A 22,926-nucleotide genomic window follows, 5' to 3' on the forward strand; every position below is an offset into this window, starting at 1 on the left:
GAAGAAAGGAAACTGGACCCCTACTCTGCCAAGTCAGATCATTGACATGAGGCTCTGCAGGAATACGAAGTCAACTAATTTTGTTAAGCCATTGAGATTTGGGAATTTGTTTGTTACTGCAGCTAGGATTATTTGCCTTAAATGGTTAAAAAACTGGTAAGTCTGAAGGCTTATTTTATAGGGTGGAGGGGTGCAAAATTGGAGGTCACTGGAGCAGGGGAAATCAGGCGTGAATCATAAACACTGTAAAAGACAAGGACTTAAGTGACTTCACAGTGCTTGCTGTGTGCTGAGATCTCTAATCTCCTTTTGCTTTGACCACGGAATGTGCCAAGAGCTCTCCTTTCCAGGCCAGAGATGGGTGGAGTCTTCTCTGGGGACTCTAACCTCCAGCCAAGAAGAAAGACTGAAAGATACCAACAAAGGGGATTTCCTAACACATGGTCTGGTCCAGTCAATGCTGACAGACTCTACTTCTTGGCTGGGAGCATCCAATCAGGTTTTTCATTTTCCAACTTTTATTCATAATAAGTAACAAGGATTATCAGACATCAGAAAAGGCTCTCACATGAAATACAGAGGCCACAACAAATAAACAGGAAATGCAATGGAGAGGAAATATAGACTCAAGGGAAATGAAACGCCAAAATATCTTTCACTAATGTTCCTAAGAGAGACAAGATAACCCAGGAATGAAATGAGGAAAAGATGTTCTAAAAGAGAAGAAAATGAGTTTTTAGTAATTAAAAACATGAGGACAGATAAAAATCTCATTAGTATTGAAAGATAAATTGGAAGAAATATCACAAAAGCTTGAGCAAAAAGACAAATAAAAAATAGAAAAGAAATTATACCAATATTAAATATTAGAGGGCAGGTCAAAAAGGAATTTAAGAAAAATGAAATCTGAAAAAAGCCCAGAGGAAGGCTGGAACCAGTTCATAAAATCATTTAAGAGAATTTCCCAGCATTGAAGGACATGGATTGATTGATCAAAAGTATAACCAAAGTTCACAGGGGTTGGAATGAAAAATTCACATAAAAGCTTATGAGGAAATTTTTGATTACGAGTTTATGGAGAGAAAAAGAGACTTCCCCGCTGGCTCAGACAGTAAATCATCTGCCTACAATGTGGGAGACTTGGGTTCGATCCCTGGGTTGGGAAGATCATCTGGAGAAGGAAATGGCAACCCACTGCAGTACTCTTGCCTAGAAAATCCCATGGACTGAGGAGCGTTGTAGGCTAGAGTCCATGGGGTCGCAAAGAGTCGGACATGACTGAGTGACTTCACTTTCACTTTATGGAGAGAAAAAACCAGATTACATTAGAAAAACTTTAGATTTTTCAACAGGAGCACCTGCCCAAATTCTAAAGCCTTTGTGATCCTATGGACTGTGGCCTGCCAGGTGCCTCTGTTCATGGGATTCCCCAGGCAAGAACACTGAAGTGGGTTGACATGCTCTCCTCTAGAGGATCTTCCAGGGACCGAACCAAGGACTGCGTCTTTTATGTCTCCTGCGTTGGGAGGCAGGTTCTTTACCACTAGCACCACCTGGGAAACCCAAATAACATCTAACTAACAATTACATCCCTAGCCAAATCATTCATTAGAATCTGAGGGTGTGTGTGTTATTCACTCAGTTGTGTCTGACTCTTTGCGCCCCCATAGACAGTGGCCCACCAGGCTCCTCAGTCCATGAGATTTCCCAGGCAAGGATACTGGAGTGGGTTGCCATAATTGAGGGTAGAATAGCAAATTTTCACATATTTAAGGTCTCAAAATGGTCTAAAAAATCCACTAAAGGATGTACTTCAACAAAATGAAAGAAAAAAATCAAGAAGGAGAAGATGTGGATATAGCAATGCCAAAAGGAGAGAGAGGTGAGGGGAATTCCTGGAAGGATGGTGAAGGTCCATCCCGGAAGGGCAGCTGTGTCTATAGAACATGACCAGATCTGCAGAGACAGACCCACAGAATGCTGTCAATACCAAACCCCCCGCTAACCTGAGGACAGAACACCTGGGAGAGTGCCCTGGGCTCTGGACTAGACCTGGCTTCTCTTGACCATACGCTGAGTGACCCCTTGCTCTCTGCTCCATGCCTGACTGCTTGGATAAGCTGAGAACACTCATGCCACCCACAGCAGCATTCTGCTTTGACCTGATCTTTTGAGCCGGACACATACCGTGCCATTCACAGCTACCCCACTCTCTCCAACTCTGCCCCTTCCCCACGTCCAGTTCTTGGTCCACACTTGTGTTGCCAGACAAACTGTCATGTTCTAAGTGAGCCCTATGTTTTGATGACTCTCTTGTGACCTTGCCCAGTCGCTTCTCCTAAAGGGACTCCTGTACAATCTCAGGGAGGCTGGAGCCAGATCACAATCATCCCCTGGAGACTTAGTTCAGCCTGTCTCCTCCTGTGGGTCTCCATCCAGCAGGGACACATGCAGGTGTGTGCTGCTGCCTGATTTCCAAAACTAAACTTATTATTTGGATCTTCATGCATAGGGGAGCCTACCTTCATGCTTAATTGCTCAGTCATGTCCAACTCTTGCGACCCCATGGACTATAGCCCACCAGGCTTCTCTGTCCAGGGGATTTTTCAGGCAAGAATACTGGAGTGGGCTGCCATTTCCTCCTCCAGGGGATCTTCCCCACTCAGTGATTGAACCCGTATTTACTATGTCTCCTGCATTGTAGGTGGATTCTTTACTCACTGAGCCATCAGGAAACACAAGTGAGAGACCCAGCAAAAAAAAAAAAAAAAAAAGCCAACCCTGGGGAATTATTAACACAGAAGGTAGGATAGTAGTTACTTCTAGATAGGGTGAAGGGAGAAGCATGTGACTGGGAAGGGCCCCATTGGGTATGTAAGGCATTAGTAATGGATAGTACTGGATAGTAGTACATGAATACTAAAGTATCATTTAAATGATTCTGTATGTATGATCTGTTTCACAATTTTCAAAAGGAACAGTTGAACCAAGCACTTGTCTGTGTTCCTTCCAACACAGATGAGCTCTGATTTTATAAGGCTGAGTAGAATCAACGGACAGAATGAATTCAATGGTGCAATTCACTGCAGTCTATGAGCTGGCTCTTGGAGGGGACAGCACTGGTTGGCATGAATGTCTACGTCCTAGAGGCAAGGCTGGTGAGCTGCTGATGGAAAACAGGGGTCAGAGAAAACCCTGTGAGGCTAGTTGATCATAAACTGCTTTCATTCTTACATTGCTTCCCCTTCACCTGGTCTATTCTCAGCATAATATCCCTAACGGTGCTTTAAGAACTTAAGTTGGATTGTTTCACTCATCTGCTCAAAACTCTACAAAGAGTCCTCCTGTGTTACAGAGCAGAATATGGAAGGAAGCCTATATGATCTGGCCCCATGTCACCTCCATGACCTCCTCCCCAGATATTCCCTCTTCCTCCTGTTCTGCCTTAGCCACTCTAATCTGCTACACTTTCACAAAGAGGCCAGGCTTGCCTGCATCTACCCCAGGGCCTTGGCATGTGCCAGCTTCCTCTGCCTGGTAAGCTCTGCCTACTGAAATCTGCCTACTGAAATGAGGAGACAGGGTTTGTCTTCTCATTTCCCACATGTTCCTATTGAAATGTCACCTTATGAGGTCCCCCCTGAATAAAAAAAAAATTCATTTTTTGTGAAATTTCAACTTTTACTTTGACATTCTTGTCCCATTATATTTTCTTATTACATATATTTTGAGGTTCATTTTTTAATTACCTTTCTCCCTCCTGCCTTCCCCTCCCCACTAAAACATAAGTTCCGTGTTAGTTAGTGTCAGTCGTGTCCAACTCTGTGACCCTACGGACTATAGACCACCATACTCCTCTGTCCAAGGGATTTCCCAGCTGAGAATACTGGACTGGTTTGCCATTCCCTTCTCCAGGGGATCTTCCTGACCCAGGGATAGAACCCAGGTCTCCTGCATTGTAGGCAGATTATTTACCATCTGAGCTACCAGTCATGAAGCTAGGGGTTTTGTCTGCTTTTTCACTATAATAGCTTTGATACATAGAAGGAGAAACAAGGCAACACTTAAAGTTGTCCTCTGGCCCAGCCTGATTCCAGGACACCATTTTCTGTCTATAGTGTTTCCTTACATGAGGTAATTAATGGCATGGCTCAACAGTGGATGTCAATAAAGCATCTTCACCCTAAACAGCATGTAGATGCCATGGCTTATTATTATTATTTTAATTCTTTTAAAAATTATATTTATTTATTTGGCTGTTCCAGGTCATAGTTGTGGCATGTGAGACCTTAGTCGCAGCATGTGGTATCTAGTTCCCTGACCAGGGATCAAACCCAGTCCTCACTGCATCAGAAGCACAGAGTACTAACCACTGGACCATCAAGGAAGTCTCAGGCCTTATTATTATGATTAGAAAGACACAAAAGGGCCTCTGAGAGGCCTGAGAACGCTCGACCTTCCAGACTTCCGTGGTACTTTCTAGATTGCCTGAGCTGCCCTGTTGGCATGTTTTGAGGCTTCTCAGACATAATTTAGCCAATTACTTGACACTCATACTCTTACTATCTTATAATGCTTTCACCGAGCTACAACTTACGACAGATCAGGACAAGCCTAAGTGAAGACAGAGGTTTGTTCTCTAGGTGGAGTGTGTCCCAGCTGATAGCAGAGCAAACACCAAAGACTACTCAGGGCTTAACGGGAATTATCCCTTCTATTTGAGTTGAAAGGCTTTGTTGATCTTAAATAAGAATTCAAAGACTCCCTCAAGCCCAAAGATTGAATTTGCTCAAATGCCCCATTAGGGATAGAGGAGCTGGCCTGACTCTTTAGAAGGTAAATGCAAGATGAATGAAAACTTCCTCAACAGGCAAAGGGAAAATTCACCACCTTCAAAACTCTTTGAATACACCAATAGATTTACAATGTACACAGCAGAGACTTAAGTTATGAAGGAGGGGAAAACATGCCCACAAAACTTCCTCCACTTAAAGGTATTCACCTGGAGCAATAATTTATAAATCCAGAAATAAAAGATCTGGACAGAAGCATTATGGTTTCTTGGCAATAAAGCAGGTCTGACCATGTTTGCTAAAGGAAATGCTCTGGGCTGTTGTCACAATCCTTACATTTGCATACTATTTTGTATTTTATAAGGCACACATTCTCATTCTCCATTGGTTCACATTTCCAAGAATTCTGGAAAAGGGACAAGTCAGGAAATACGGTCTCTACTTTTACCACTGAAGAAACAAGTGTTTAAAAAAAAGATTTAAAGAAAAAGATTTAAAAAAAGAAAAAGATTTAAAGAAAAAGAAATGATTTGCTGAATATCATTTGTACAGAGCTGTCCAACTTTCCATGATGATGGGACTATTCTATATTTGTGCGTCCATGGTAAGTCACTTCAGTTGTGTCTGACTCTTTGTGACCCTATGGATTATAGCCTGACAGGCTCCTCTGTCTATGGGATTCTCCAGGCCATTCCCTGGAGTGGGCAGCCATTCCCTTCTCCAGGGGACCTTCCCAACAAAGGGATCAAACCCAGGTCTCCTGAATTGCATGCAGATTCTTTATCATCTGAGCCATCAGGGAAGCCCCTACATTGTCTAGTGTGGTAGTTACTGGCCACAAGGACTACTGGGCAGTTGAAATGTGGCTAGTGTGACTAGGGAACTAAATTTTTAATTTTTAAAACCTTTATATTAACTTTAATTTAAATAGCCATTTGTGGCTAGTGGCTATCATATTGGACAACCCAGGAATGAGTGACACAGCTTAAACTCTAATCAAGAATGACTAAATTCATGGCCATAGCTTCGTAGTTTGACAAAACTTGAATTAACGATACAAATGAATGTGAAATTTGTCAAGAATGCTGTAGCTTTGCTGCTGCTGCTAAGTCGCTTCTGTCGTGTCCGACTCTGTGCAACCCCATAGACAGCAGCCCACCAGGCTCCCCCGTCCCTGGGATTCTCCAGGCAAGAACACTGGAGTGGGTTGCCATTTCCTTCTCCAATGCATGAAAGTGAAAAGTGAAAGTGAAGTTGTTCAGTCGTGTCCGACTCTTAGCAACCCCAAGGACTGCAGCCTACCAGGCTCCTCCGTCCATGGGATTTTCCAGGCAAGAGTACTGGAGTGGGGTGCCATCTCCGGCTGTAGCTTTAGGAAAGAGTAAAGTGGAATCAGTCCCAGAGGTCTACCTGGGCTTAGACCTGCTGCTGCTGTTCAGGTAGTCAAATGTCTGCAGCCTGGCTTTTTAGAGTAAGGCCCAGGATGAAATCTGGTTGCCATTACACTTGCTATATGATCTCTTTGTGGCTTCCATCTTAGGAACACAAGAAAAGGCTTGTTTCCCAACATGTGCTAGGATGATAAGCAACTATTTAATCTCTGTCACTGCGGAGAACAGATATTCTCCTTTGAAGTGAGAAGAGTTGCCTTGTGAATTTGAGCCATTCTCTTGGGATGAGGTGGGGGTGGGATGGGTAGGGTTAGGCCTGGACTCATGTTTCCCAGCAAAGTCCCAGATCTGAGAATGTGTTCATATTCTATGCTACAGAGGAGAGAGGAAGGGCGAGAAAGGGGGGAACTCAAACTTAGTGGGAGCCAGTTGTTCATTTGTTTCTATGACTGCATTGTGAGTTTGGAACTATTACTATAAATCAGGGTTTCTCGACCTCAACACTATTGATAATTTGGAGTCATTTTTGTTTAATCTTTTTTATGGGACGCTGTCCTTTGCATTTCAGGCTGCTTAGCTACTTCTCTGGCCAGAACCCCATCCCCTAGTTGTGACAGATGTCCTGGACATTGGCAAATATCCCCTGGATGTATCCAGGTTGATACCACCATTTGAGTCACCTTCCATGGATCTACTCAATTTCACAGAGCTAGTATTTTGCTTGGAGCATTTGAACACTCAGGTTCTTTTTTTTTTTTTTTTTTTCTTTTTTTGCTTCCCTTCCAAAGCCCATTGTTATTGTGTTATATTGTTTTTAACTTTTGGTGGAGTTTGGGAAAAGGCATTAAAGAAAATTAAAACCAGAAAAGAGAGTGAGAGCCTTAAATGTCCTTCCCTTCCTTCCCTAATCCAATAATCATAGTGTTTCAAATACAGCCCAGTATAGAGAATGCATTCAATAAATATTTTCTAGACTGTGAACATGAACAAATAAAGCTCAAAATATCATCTTTCATTGAATGAGTCAGATATTAGATGCTCAATGGTCAGATAGAAAGGCTTGAGGGAATTTGAACTGCAAAAATTCTATGGGTGGTAGTGGTTTAGTCGCTAAGTTGTTTCTGACTTTTGAGACCCCATGGACTGTAGCCCACCAGGCTCCCCTGTCCATGGAATTCTCCAGGCAAGAATACTGGAGTGGGTTGCCATTTCCTTCTCCAGGGAATCTTTCAGACCCAGGGATTGAAACCGTGTCTCGTGCACTGCAAGCAAATTCTTTACCACTGAGCTACCAGGGAAACCCCTAAAAGTTCTATGAAGGGAATCCACGTTAGAGTCTTTGGAAGATATTCTAGAATCAGAATCCCAGAGATCAGTTACAAAGGCAAAACTTCAGTGGTAGGTATCCCGTGGCTAATAGCATGCACTTGGAATCAGACAAACCTAGTTTGGATTCTGGCTTTTTTGTTTGTTTCCTATGTGACCATTAAGCTTTTTATAATCATCAAGAAAAGTTAGATCTAAAGGTAGAGAATCGGAAGAGAAAAGAGGAGGAGCTAAAGCAGGTCAGGAACATAAGAGGCGGCTCAGGATGATTGCTACTGTGATTGATGACAGCAGGAAGGCTGTACTACTGAAAGATGCAAAACTGCAAGGAATAATTTTAATCTGCTGTTGTTTCGGACAGGTTGCCCAGAACCAGACCTAGAAGCATGACAACTTGTGCACGAGTAATTTCTTGAGTGTGCTTCTATAAGCAGCAGGAAAAGGACTGAGGAAAGTAGATCAGAGAAGAGAAAGCAGTTGATCAAGGGGATGGTTTCAGGCAAAGTTGTAGTCTCAATCTGAAACTTCAGGGAATTCTGGAGTAGAAATTACATCTTGAGAGTTGGCCCCATCTGGAGGCAAGGGAGCTGGACTTTCCTATCCCAGCCCATCAGCCACTGGCTAGAGAGCCTGCCTTCAGAGGATTTAAACCCCTGGGAACTTCTAGCTGTCTGTACACAGGGACATTGGCTCAATGGTTCAAGACTATTTCCTTGTTCAGTTCAGTCACTCAGTCGTGTCCGACTCTTTGCAACCCCATGAATCGCAGCACGCCAGGCCTCCCTGTCCATCACCAACTCCCAGAGTTCACTCAGACTCACGTCCATCGAGTCGGTGATGCCATCCAGCCATCTCATCCTCTGTCGTCCCCTTCTCCTCCTGCCCCCAATCCCTCCCAGCATCAGAGTCTTTTCCAATGAGTCAACTCTTTGCATGAGGTGGCCAAAGTACTGGAGTTTCAGCTTCAGCATCATTCCTTCCAAAGAAATCCCAGGGCTGATCTCCTTCAGAACGGACTGGTTGGATCTCCTTGCAGTCCAAGGGACTCTCAAGAGTCTTCTCCAACACCACAGTTCAAAACCATCAATTCTTCGGTGCTCAGCTTTCTTCACAGTCCAACTCTCACATCCATACATGACCACTGGAAAAACCATAGCCTTGACTAGATGGACCTTTGTTGGCAAAGTAATGTTTCTGCTTTTGAATATGCTATCTAGGTTGGTCATAACTTTCCTTCCAAGGAGGAAGCGTCTTTTAAATTCATGGCTGCAGTCACCATCTGCAGTGATTTTGGAGCCCCCCAAAATAAAGTCTGACACCGTTTCCACTGTTTCCCCATCTATTTGCTATGAAGTGATGGGACCAGATGCCATGATCTTCGTTTTCTGAATGTTGAGCTTTAAGCCAACTTTTTCACTCTCCTCTTTCACTCTCATCAAGAGGCTTTTTAGTTCCTCTTCACTTTCTGCCATAAGGGTGGTGTCATCTGCATATCTGAGGTGATTGATATTTCTCCCGGCAATCTTGACTCCAGCTTGTGCTTCTTCCAGCCCAGCGTTTCTCATGATGTACTCTGCATAGAAGTGAAATAAGCTCACTTGGTTAGAGGCTGTCAGTCAGACAACAGGACATGAGCTACTGTATGTAAAGCCCAAAGTAGGTGAACAACAACAACAAAAAGATTTGCTTTCTTCTTCCATATAAATATCTATTGTTCTGTAGGCATTTGAGTTGCTTTACGGCAAGTATAGGGGCTAGGGTTAAAAAAGAGAGAAGAACCCACATTTGGGGCTTACTTTTAGGAATTAAATTTGTAATCATAGTAGCCAGATTCATAAGAAACCACCCATACTTTCTAGGTAAGTATAGCTTATATAATTAGCAGCACCACAGGCCAAGCTAGCCACAACTGCTGACCCATTGCAAAGCGTGCCATGTGGTCAGTAGCTCAGAAACTAGGGCAGGAAGGAGGACAGGGCATCTGGGTCTCTCCTGGGCTTTACCTTCCACAACCGGCAAGAGCAGCTCAGTGTTCTGGAGATTCATATCCAAGTGTGTTGGATTTTTATCCAAAGCCAGAACTTGATACCAGCCACAGTTAATATCAGAGAGATTAACTGCTCTGTTAGGAAAGGTGGCCTCAGAGACTGTCAGGATAAATTACAAGAGGGGTGTATGGCTCCTGCTCTTAAAGGAGATGGAGGGAGACAGAATCAGTTTCCAATGAACTCTCTGTTGTAGAGCATGTCCTATGTCCTATTTGCCCTGGTTTAGACAAGGTTTATTATTTTTTCTGAAAAAGTTTTTGTTTGCAAAGTCCATAATAACAAGACAATTTACGATTGATTCAGCTATGAAGGTGATCCGGAAGCCAGTGGTTCATTGCTTGGTGTTTTGAAAAATCATATATAAGAAAATCAATATTTTTGCTAAATAATCCTCTTCTCCAAGTATCTGATTTATACACAACATCTTACCTTCAGTGGGAAGCTAGCAACAAAGGCGAACCTGTGGCCCAGTGCAGAAGACACCAGGGCCACATCCGTCTCTGTAGGTGGCAGAGTTGGTGTGACAAGGTCCTTGGTGGGGGGTATTTTTTTTTTTTTTATCAAAAATACTTCAGTCAGTCTCCTGAGGCTCAGGAGAGTCTGAGATTCTGCAGGATGAACCAGCTTCTTTTAGGACATAGCCTATCAGTCAGGGGCTGGCCATTTTTTCCTATAAGGCCAGACAGCATATGTTTCAGGTGCAGACATAACATGGTCTTTGCCATACTGTTTGCCACTATTCAACTCTTATGTAGTAGCACAAAAGCAGCTGCAGACAACAGTAAATGAATGAGTGTGTCTGTGTTCCAATAAAACTTTTTTATAACAGATGGTGGCCTGATTTGTCCTGTGGCCCTCGTTTGCCAACTTCTGTGTGCATCCTTCAGTCATTTGACTCTTTGCAACTCGGAGCTGACTGTGGCTCAGATCATGAGCTCCTTATTGCCAAATTCAGACTTAAATTGAAGAAAGTAGGGAAAACCACTAGACCATTCAGGTATGACCTAAATCAAATCCCTTATGATTATACAGTGCAAGTGAGGAATAGATTTAAGGGACTAGATCTGATACAGTGCCTGATGAACTATGGACGGAGGTTCGTGACATTGTACAGGAGACAGGGATCAAGACCATCCCCATGGAAAAGAAATGCAAAAAAGCAAAATGGCTAGGTCTAAGGAGGCCTTACAAATAGCTGTGAAAAGAAGAGAAGCGAAAAGCAAAGGAAAAAAGGAAAGATATAAGCATCTGAATGCAGAGTTCCAAAGAATAGCAAGAAGAGATAAGAAAGCCTTCCTCAGGGATCAATACAAAGAAATAGAGGAAAACAACAGAATGGGAAAGACTAGAGATCTCTTCAAGAAAATTAAAGATACCAAGGGAACATTTCATGCAAAGATGGGCACGATAAAGGACAGAAATGGTATGAACCTAAGAGAAGCAGAAGATGTTAAGAAGAGGTGGCAAGAATACACAGAAGAACTGTACAAAAAAGATCTTCATGACCCAGATAATCATGATAGTGTGATCACTCACCTAGAACCAGACATCCTGGAATGTGAAGTCAAGTGGGCCTTAGAAAGCATCACTATGAACAAAGCTAGTGGAGGTGATGGAATTCCAGTGGAGCTATTTCAAATCCTAAAAGATGATGCTATGAAAATGCTGCACTCAATATGCCAGCAAATTTGGAAAACTCAGCAGTGGCCACAGGACTGGAAAAGGTTGGTTTTCATTCCAATCCCAAAGAAAGGCAATGCCAAAGAATGTTCAAACTACCGCACAATTGCACTCATCTCACACACTAGTAAAGTAATGCTCAAAATTCTTCAAGCCAGGCTTCAGCAGTATGTGAACCATGAACTTCCAGGTGTTCAAGCTGGTTTTCGAAAAGGCAGAGGAACCAGAGATCAAATTGCCAACGTCCGCTGGATCATGGAAAAAGCAAGAGAGTTCCAGAAAAACATCTATTTCTGCTTTATTGACTATGCCAAAGACTTTGACTGTGTGGATCACAATAAACTGTGGAAAATTCTGAAAGAGATGGGAATACCAAACCACCTGACCTGCCTCTTGAGAAACCTATATGCAGGTCAGGAAGCAGAAGTTAGAACTGGACATGGAACAACAGACTGGTTCCAAATAGGAAAAGGAGTACGTCAAGGCTGTATATTGTCACCCTGCTTATTTAACTTCTATGCAGAGTACATCATGAGAAACGCTGGGCTGGAAGAAGCACAAGCTGGAATCAAGATTGCCGGGAGAAATATCAATCACCTCAGATATGCAGATGACACCACCCTTATGGCAGAAAGTGAAGAGGAACTAAAAAGCCTCTTGATGAGAGTGAAAGAGGAGAGTGAAAAAGTTGGCTTAAAGGTCAACACTCAGAAAACAAAGATCATGGCATCTGGTCCCATCACTTCATGGGAAATAGATGGGGAAACAGTGGAAACAGTGTCAGACTTTATTTTTGGGGGCTCCAAAATCACTGTGGATGGTGACTGCAGCTACAAAATTAAAAGACGCTTCCTCCTTGGAAGGAAAGTTATGACCAACCTAGATAGCATATTCAAAAGCAGAGACATAACTTTGCCAACAAAGGTCCATCTAGTCAAGGCTATGGTTTTTCCAGTGGTCATGTATGGATGCTAGAGTTGGAATGTGAAGAAGGCTGAGCACTGAAGAATTGATGGTTTTGAACTGTGGTGTTGGAGAAGACTCTTGAGAGTCCCTTGGACTGCAAGGAGATCCAACCAGTCCATTCTGAAGGAGATCAGTCCTGGGTGTTCTTTGAAAGAAATGATGCTGAAGCTGAAACTCCAGTACTTTGGCCACCTCATTTGAAGGGTTGACTCATTGGAAAAGACTCTGATGCTGGGAGGGATTGGGGGCAGGAGGAGAAGGGGAAGACAGAGGATGAGATGTCTGGATGGCATCACTGACTTGATGGACGTGAGTCTGAGTGAACTCCGGGAGATAGTGATGGACAGGGAGGCCTGGCGTGCTGTGATTCATGGGGTTGCAAAGAGTCGGACACGACTGAGCGACTGAACTGAACTGAACCCTATGGACTCTAGCCTGCCAGCTCCTCTGTCCATAGGATTCTTCAGGCAAGAATACTGGAGTAGGTTGCCATTTCCTTTTCCAAGGGATCTTCCTAATCCATGGATTGAACCTGCATCTCCTGCATTGGCAGGTGGATTCTTTACCACTGAGCCATAAGGGAAGCCACTTGCCAATTTCTTTTGCTGCTGCTGCTAAGTCACTTCAGTCGTGCCCGACTCTGTGTGACCCCATAGACGGCAGCCCACCAGTCTCCCCCATCCCTGGGATTCTCCAGGCAAGAATACTGGAGTGGGTTGCCATTTCCTTCTCCAAAGCATGAAAGTGAAAGGTGAAAGTGAAGTTGCTCAGTTGTATCCGACTCGTAGCGACCCCATGGACTGCAGCCTACCAGGCTCCTCTGTCCATGGGATTTTCCAGGCAGGAGTACTGGAGTGGGGTGCCATTGCCTTCTCCATGCCAATTTCTACTATAGAGCATATATTGGAAGAGCAGTTATAAACCAATAACATTTATTTAAACAAAATTTTTATTGAGTTAGAAGTCAACATTTTTACAGACTTCAATAGCAATGCAGTTATCACCACACTAACATTTTAAAATTACTCTTTTTAAATAGTAAAATGAGTACTTTTATTACTGACAAGTGGGAAAACACAAAAAATAGAAATATAAAAATACCTATAATGTGCTGTGGTAGACTAGTTGGGTTGACTAATCCATTTATCTATCCACCCCCTTCTTCCTTGCCACTCTATATTATAGTGGTTAGAAAGCCAACATTCTTACTCTCCCAGTTTCTTTACTGCTAAGAATAGTCATAGGACTCATAACGTCCAACAGAATGCAGAAGAAAATCTGTGTGGAAGTTTTAGGGGTGTTGAAGGCCTCCAAGTTAGTTTTTCCTTGACTGATAAAAGGAAAAAGCCATTTCAGGAAATTTTTCTTAGTCTCCCTCTTCTTCCTGCTTTGACTATGGATATGATGTCTGGAGCTACAGCAGCTTAATTGTCACCTAGAGGTGAGAAGCCAACAGACTAAGTCTAGCTAAGAGGAAAAACAGAAGGATCCTGGATCTATAGTCACATTCCTAAACTGAAGCACATGCCCTGGTTTGTCTGTAACATTTCAGTTCTTGTCATATGAAATAAAAACAAAATTCTATTTATTCAAGCTATCAGTAGTTGCCTTTTCGTGAAATGCAGTCAAATATATCCCTAACTGATTTTCCATGGAATTACTAAAATCTTGCAAGGCAGCTTACTTTGGGAAATGCTAGTCCAAAGCCCTCTTTGTGTATGATGTCCAGTGCGTGGGTCCACTGTGTGTGTTAGACACATGTGGTAAGTCAATTCAGTCGTGTCTGACTCTGTGACCCCATGGACTGTAGCCCACCAGGCTTCTCTGTCCATGGGATTCTCCAGGCAAGAATATTGGAGTGGATTGCCATCTCCCAGATCTAAACATAATATTCAATATGTGAGTAGGGGTTTTTTGGTTTTGAAACTATAAAATGGATATTTATTTAATGTTGTATTTTTAACCTGAAATAAATCTTCCCATTCCTTTGCAGCATGTAGTTTTTAGTTGTAATTCTGCAAACAGAATGGGGCCCCCTAATGGGGCCTTAGAATACACCTTGGAAGTAGACACTTAGGAAAATTATATTACTTTCCTACACTGTGGTGAAAGTGGATTCTCCTATTGTAAGAGGGGCATCCACTCGCAGTTGTGCTGCAAGTGCCCTGCTTGAGGGAAGCTGAGCTTCAGAGAAACGGCTGAGGTGTCCACCTTAAGCATTACAACTCGGGCAGCAGGACAGTGGCCCCATTGTGTCCTGAGGCGAGACCATTTCTGACTCTTCCTGGACAGGTAACAGGCCAAGTTGTGTCATCGGCAGATTTCAGAAATGCCTCTCCTCCCCGAGCAAAGGCCACTAGATACCAGACTGCTATTTGTTACTTTCTCTGTTCACTTCCAGAGCCATTCCACACTCTCTAAAACACCCCCTTTCAAAAGCAATGATGAGGATGCGTATTTGGAATCTGTAATTGTGGCTTTACTGAACTGCATTTAAAGCATAATATCTAAGAACAAAGGCCAGTCACAGATGCTGAATTGCAACCCCCCAAAGGGTCAAGGGTCAGGGAGGCCTCCAGAGGCTAACCTCTGTTTGCATGCATGCCTTTGCTTGACAGCCGAAGTCATCTTAAATATTTTTAAATGTAAAAAGAAACTTTTAAAGGCAAATATTCAACTGAAAATGTGAAATTCTGAGCCCATTTTCCTTATCCATGACCTCATTTGAAAACTAAAGTAATTTGGAGTTTTGTTTTATTTTGGTGAAGTTCATTTAGGAGTTTTGGATGAGATTATCTTCTCCATGTTAGGCTGGTGGGAATATTCATGTATTTCCTGAATTTTTAGGACAGAAGATGGCCAGCTACAATGCATAGGTCAATGCTGGTTCACCATTTTTTTTTTTTTCATAAATTAAACTTAATTGCAGCACAGGTATTCCCACTTATTTATGTGTTTTCTATGGCTGCTTTTAGGCTACAAAGGCAGAACCAGTTAAGACAGAGACCTTATGGCCTGCAAGTCCTAAAATATTTACTCTGTGACCCTTTACAGATAAAGCTTGCTGAGTCTTGGTTTAGAAGAACAAGAATGAAAACTTCCTGTGACTTCCCTGGTGTTCCAGTGGTTAAGAATCTGCCTTGCAATGCAGGGGATGTGAGTTCAACCCCTGGTCAGGGAACTAAGGTCCCACATACATGGAACAACTAAGCCTGCGAGCCACAGCTAGAGGATCAGTGTGCTGCAATTATCCCACATAGCGCAGTGGAGATCCCCAGTGCTGCAGCTAAGACCTGATACAAACAAATATATAAATAAATAACATATTTAAAAAAAATTTTTTAAAAGAATGAAAACTTACTGCAAATTCACAAAAGGTGGTTGTGTGGAGTGTAGTTGCAACTACATTCATTGAAGGCAAGAAGAGAAGGGTTCAACAGAGGACAAGATGGCTGGATGGCATCACCAATTCAATGGATGTGAATTTGAGCAGGAGATGGTGAAAGACAGGGAAGCCTGGCATGCTGCAGTCCATGGGGTCACAAAGAGTTGGACATGACTGAATGACTGAACAAGTTGTTAGTAAGTGCTCAATAAATACTTATTGAAAGAGCAAATAAGGGAGAAGACATGAAAAAACCTAAGTTTTTACTTCCCGATGCACTGTGAACTTCGTGCCTTTTGGGCAAGGGGTGCCTGTATAACAGAGGATAATCCACCTGTTATTGAGAACTGACTTACGAAATCTTCGGCATGTTACAACCAGGATATGGTTTGGGTCTTGCAATAACCTGGAATGGAGGTATTATCATTGCCTGGGCTTCGTGATAACTCATTTTCTTGTGTTTGGAGGCTCTTTGATTTCATTTTAGAACTCTACTTCAGTTCTAGATGGTTGAGGTTGCTGGCCATCTATTATCTGATAAATAATACATCTTTAAGAAACTGTCTATGTAGCAATTATTTTTTATTTATACAAAAGTTTAAAAAGTAGTGTAGTTCCTGCCTATCCTTCATTCAACTTCCCATCAGGTTAACACCTGAAGTCCACAGCACAATAATCAAAACGAAGAAATTAATACTGAAATCGTTAACTAAAATATAGATCTAACTCAAATTTGACTAATTTTCCCAGATTTATCTTTTAGGATTGCATCCAGGATCCCATATGGCATTTAGTTATCATGTCTCATTTGTCTCCTCTAGTCTATGACAGATCCTCAGTTTTCCCGTATCTTTCATGACTTGACCCCTTTGAAGACTACTGATCAATTATTTTTTAGACTGTCTCTCAATTTGTGTTGATATTTTCTCAATTTGTGCTTGATATTCTCTCATAATTAGACTGAAAAGATTCATTTTGGTGAGAATCTCACAGAAGTAAGGTGCCTTTCTTACTGCATCATTTCAGGTGGTATAAGATATCAATATGTCCTATAGACTGGTGATGCTGACCTCGATCAGATGATTAAGGTGGTGCCTGCAGGCTTTTCAAGTTAAAGACATGCTGATCAGTTCAGTTCAGTCGATCAGTCGTGTCCGACTCTTTGCAACCCCATGAATCGCAGCACGCCAGGCCTCCCTGTCCATCACCAATTCCCAGAGTTCACTCAGACTCACGTCCATCGAGTCAGTGATTTCATCCAGCCATCTCATCCTCTGTTGTCCCCTTCTCCTGCCCCCAGTCCCTCCCAGCATCAGAGTCTTTTCCAATGAGTCAACTCTTCGCATGAGGTGGCCAAAGTACTGGAGTTTCAGCTTTAGCATCAGTCCTTCCAAAGAAATCCCAGGGCTGATCTCCTTCAGAATGGACTGGTTGGATCTCCTTGTAGTCCAAGGGACTCTCAAGAGTCTTCTCCAACACCACAGTTCAAAAGCATCAATTCTTTGGCGTTCAGCTTTCTTCACAGTCCAACTCTCACATCCATACATGACCACTGGAAAAACCATAGCCTTGACCAGATGGACCTTTGTTGGCAAAGTAATGTTTCTGCTTTTCAATATGCTATCTAGGTTGGTCATAACTTTTCTTCCAAGGAGTAAGCATCTTTTAATTTCATGGCTGCAATCACCATCTGCAGTGATTTTGGAGCCCAAAAAAATAAAGTCTGACACTGTTTCCACTGTTTCCCCATCTATTTCCCATGAAGTGATGGGACCAGATGCCATGATCTTTGTTTTCTGAGTGTTGACCTTTAAGCCAACTTTTTCACTCTCCTCTTTCATTCTCATCAAGAGGCTTTTGATTTCCTCTTCACTTTCTGCCATAAGGGTGGTGTCATCTGCATATCTGAGGTGATTGATATTTCTCCCAGCAATCTTGATTCCAGCTTGTGCTTCTTCCAGCCCAGCGTTTCTCATGATGTACTCTGCATAGAAGTTAAATAAGCAGGGTGACAATATACAGCCTTGACGTACTCCTTTTCCTATTTGGAACCAGTCTGTTGTTCCATGTCCAGTTCTAACTGTTGCTTCCTGACCTGCATATTATAAGTTTATCAAGAGGCAGGTCAGGTGTTCTGGTATTCCCATCTCTTTCAGAATTTTCCACAGTTTATTCTTGCAAGCCGTTGCCATTTTTATTTTGAACCTGACTGTAGTTAGGAAGATATACTTTCTGTTTTTACCATCTTATATTTCCTCTTACCTTATGATTCAAAAGAAAGAAGGAAAAAATTTCCTTGTAATCTACCAGTATCTGCACATATCCTACTTTTCTGTTGCAGTGGGAAAAATAATATCTTTCCACACATAGAAGGTCAACTCCTCACCTATGTGTTGGATCCAAGACCTTCTCATTTCACCAGCTTTAAATAATGATGGTGGATCCTTAGGATGGAAAACCATGCAGGTGGTAAATATTCAGTTGGAAACTATTGACATGGGAAAGTCTTCACAATGTATTACTGCATAGTTACCATTTCCAATGCTCTCCATTCCTTTGTGTACATCCACATTTCCATCTGGTATCATTTTTCTTTCATCTGAAGAAGAATTCCCTTTAATACTTCTTAGAGTTTAGCTCTGTTGCTGATGAATTCTTTCATGTTTTATATATCCCCAAAAGTTTTTATTTTGCCTTTTAAAAACATCTTTCTTGAGATATTATTCATAAACCACACACTTCACTCAGATAGAGTGCATTACCTAACAGTGTTTAGCATAGTCACAGAGCTGTGCAGCCATAGCCATAATCTAATTTCATATTTTTCTCACCCCTAGAAAAGAACCTGTAGTTATTAGCAGTCACTCTGACTTCCCCCCACCAACCGTGACCCTCTCAGCCCTAGACAACAAGTATTCTACTTTTTACTGCTGTATAGTTGCTTATTCTGGATATTTTATATAAGTGAATCATACAATATATGATCTTTTGTAACATGCTTCTTTTACTTAGCATATGGGAGGCCCATACATATATAATGTCTTCTTGTCTTGTTAATTCAATCATGTGTTGATGGACATTTAGGTTGTTTCCGTGTATTGGCTACTGTAAACAGTGCTGCTATGAACTCTGCAGCGCATCTATCTTTTCAAGTTAGCATTTTCATCTTTTGGGGATATATGCTTGGGAGTGGGATTGCTAGATCATATGGTAACTCTATTTTTAGTTTTTTAAGGAACCTCCGTTCTATTTTGCACAGTAACTGCATTAATTTACATTCCCACTAAGAGTATAGAAGGGTTTCCTTTTTTCCCTGCCCACTTTGGCATTTGTTATTTGTAGACTTTTGATGATGGTCATTCTGACCCGTGTGATGTGGTACCTTGTTGTGGTTTTATTTGCATTTCTCTAATAATTAGCAGTGTTGAGTGACTTTTCATGTGCCTGTTGGCCATCAGTATGTCTTCTTTTTTACATGTCTTCTTAGAGAAATGCTTATTTAGGTCTTATGCCCATTTTTAATTGGATTTGTTTTTTTGATTCTGAATTGTATGAGCTGTTTCTATCTTTAGGAAATTAACCCCTGGCAGTTGTTCCCTCTGGTTACTTTATATATTTTATCTTTTTTAGTGGTTTTGAGAAATTTGATTATGATATACATTGATGTATTTTTTCATATTTCTTAATTTTGGAATTAATTGAACTTCTCGGCTCTGTGGATTTATAGTTTTCAAGACATTTTATAAAATTTAAAAAAAGAAAAAAAAAAAATTTGAGTATTATTTCTTTAGATGATTTTTCAGTCCTAACTCTCCCCTAGTCCTCCTAAATGGCAGAACTTATTCATCTTATAACTGAAAATGTGTACCCCTTGGTCTTTTTTTCTGCCTTCCATGCCTCTACTTAACTGTAGAAAATAGTTATATAAGCCTGGCATGCTGCAGTCCAGGGGGTCGCAGAGAGCTGAACATGACTCAACAGACTAAACAACAACGATGATGGGGTGTAGTTATAATAACTTTTAATGTTCTTATTTGCTAATTCTAGATCATCAGTGTCAGTTCTAGGGTTTGGTCAATTTGTTAATTATTCTTATTATGTGTCAAATATTTCTCCCTCTGCAAGCCTGCGAATCTTTGATTGGATGCCAAATATTGTGAATTTTACCTTCCTGGTTGCTGGCTATTTTTGGATTCCTATAAATATTCTTGAACTTTCTTCTGAAACATAGTTAAGTTACTTGGAAATAGTCTGATCCTTTTAGATCTTCCTTTTAAGCCCATGAAACGGGACTAGGGCAACACTTAGTCTAGGCCTTCCTGCTCTGTCCACCAGTCCTAAGGCAAAACCTTTTCAAGCATTCTACCCTGTGCCCTGTGGTGTACGAAGCTTCCCAGTTTGACTCTTCCCTGTCTGTGTGAATGCTGTATGCTGTTCCCTGTCATCCTTTTGGGTTGCTCTTTTCCTGGACTCAGTCTTCTCATCTGCCTCCACTGATCAGATGTCTGCTGAACGCTTAAGCAGAGTCCCCTGCAGATTTCTGGAGTTCTTTTTCTGTGCATCTATCTCTCCTAAAGAACTCTGCCCTGTCCTAGCTCCCTCTGTCTTCCTGGATTCTCAGCTCTGTCTTCAACTCAGGAAATTCACTGGATGTTACGTGGGTTTCCCTTCCCTGCCTACCCCATGGCCTGGGAGCTCTTTCAAGACAGACACTAGGAAAATCATTGACTTTCCATCTAGTCTTCATCACTTGGTGCCCACTGTCTTCAAAAGCATTGTTTCATATATTTTGTCAGCGATTTCAGTTGTCTTGACTGGAGGGTGAATCTAAGTTCCTGTTACTCCATCTTGGCTGGAAGTGAAAATCCTCCATCACAGAGTTTTAAAGCCAGAAAAAAACCTCAGGTCATTTAGTTAATTCTTTTTGTGGCTGACAGCACTGGGCCTCCACAGATTCCTGTGGCCTAGATTAGAAAGAGCACTGAATTTGGTTGAGATGCCGTATTCTCCTCTTGCTTCTGTTATTAACTACTTGTATGCTCTTAAGTCGGAGAAGGCAATGGCACCCCACTCCAATACTCTTGCCTGGAAAATCCCATGGATGGAGGAGCCTGGTAGGCTGCAGTCCATGGGGTCGCTAAGAGTCAGACACGGCTGAGCGACTTCACTTTCATTTTTCACTTTCATGCATTGGAGAAGGAAATGGCAACCCACTCCAGTGTTCTTGCCTGGAGAATCCCAGGGACGGGGGAGCCTGGTGGGCTGCCGTCTATGGGGTTGCACAGAGTCGGACACGACTGAAGCAACTTAGCAGCAGCAGCAGCATGTTCTTAAGTAATTTGCGCAAGAAAGAAAGGATTGCTCCTTCTGCTCCTTCCCCAGCTTGACCTCATTTGTCATCTCAGGAGTAACTGAAAACAGTTTTACCAAACACCATTGACTTTAATGTATCAGAAATAAGTTCCTCCCAGGTCATAGCTCAGAACTGATTAGAAATATGAGGGGTAGCTCTGCTGATGTTGCCCGACTAAGAAATGGCCATTGACAGACAAAAGGAAATGACAAAAATCATAATTTAGTGGGACCCTTGAGTGTAGAGCTGAGAGCCCTCTAGACCTCACTCAAGTGCTTTATAAAGCAATAAAGTGCACAATAGTTATTAAAAATTTCCACCCAAACAGTATTTTAACAGTAATTTGAGCTCTCTAAAAGTGTCCTTAAATTGAGGCTTGTAGATATCAGAACTGCTGGGTAGGACTTCCCTGGCAGTCCAGTGGTTAAGAATCTGCCTTGCAATGCATGGTAAGTGGGTTCGATCCCTGGTGGGGCACTAAAATCCCACATGCCGTGGAACAACGAAGCCCATGTACCACAACTACTGAAGTCCACACACTCTGGAACCTGTACACCACGATGAAAGATACTTCATGACACAATGAAAGTTCCTGAGTGCTACAAATAAGACTGGACAAAGCCAAATAAATAAATGTGTGTATGTGTTCAGTAGCTAAGTTATGTCCAACTCTTTGTGACCCCCACCAACTACAGACAGCCAGGCTCCTCTGTCCTTGGGATTTCCTGGGCAAAAATCCTGGAGTGGGTTGCCATTTCCTTCTCCAGGGGATTTTCCCAATTCAGAAACCGAACCTGCATCTCCTGCTTTGGCAGGCAGATTCTTTACCACTGAACCACCAGGGAAGCCCTTAATAAATAAATAAATAAATAGTTTTTTTTAAAGAACTATTGGGTGATAGGCTAGTACGGTATGTATATGTTAATGTCTAGCCATGATGTTCAACAACAGCTCTTCAGAGTCTCCTAGAGAGCTCCATATGGACATACATCTTTGCTTAGTTGCTCCCTGACACCTGAACACCTGTGTGTTCTCTTGAGAGCATTTATAACAACCTGAGATTGTCTTGCTGACCTCTTTCTTCTTGCCAACTATATCTATTCCCAACCCTTATCCCCACCATTTGGGTATGAGCTCCAAGGGGCAGAGGCCTCCCTCACTGCTGGGTTTAGCACTTCACCCAGGGCCTGGCATAGAGTCTGGGTCTCACTGAGGGTTCCTTGAATTGATGAAATGTAAGAGTGAAGCTCCTATAGGAATTCAGTACCACTAGGATGGCTTCCCTGGTGGCTCAGATTGTAAAGAATCTGCCTGCAATGCAGGATACCTGAGTTTGATCCCTGGGTTGTGAAGATCTCCTGGAAAAGGGTATGGCAACTCACTCTAGTATTCTTGCCTGGAGAATCCCCATGGACAGAGAAGCCTGGTGGGCTACAGTCCATGGGGTTGCAAAGAGTAAGACACGACTGAGCCACTGAGCACAGCACAGGATGTAGCAAAACAGCAGGAAACTGAACTCCACAATCAATTCCATCCACAGTCAACTCTGACGTGAGCTGTGTTCATTTGTTTATGACTGAGGAGTCTCTCCACTGGAGGTTCTGGGCCATGCTGTAGACCTTGGACAAGTTACTCACATGGCCTGGGGCTTATTTTCTCCCCCTGCCAATGGAGACAATGAGATCTACCTCACGACAGTAATGTATGGAAAACACACGCAGCAGCACTCTATATCCATGTAAGAGACTGTTGACTAAGTGTTTTTACATAACTTAATCTTGAATTTCTAATCCTTCTAGAAGAATCTTTATGACCTCAGTCTGGGAAGACTTACATGTCTTCCTGTATTTATTATGGAAGTCTCTCTGTTGATATACCCAACTATAGTGATTTTTCTTTATCCTTTGTTCTTTTTTACCTAAGCCTTTTGGATTTTCTCAGGGAATGATAAGATGTCTTCATCCTCTCTTGTCACCTTTCTCTG

Source organism: Bubalus kerabau, chromosome 1, assembly GCF_029407905.1.
Source record: "Bubalus kerabau isolate K-KA32 ecotype Philippines breed swamp buffalo chromosome 1, PCC_UOA_SB_1v2, whole genome shotgun sequence".
Classification (NCBI taxonomy): domain Eukaryota; kingdom Metazoa; phylum Chordata; class Mammalia; order Artiodactyla; family Bovidae; genus Bubalus; species Bubalus kerabau.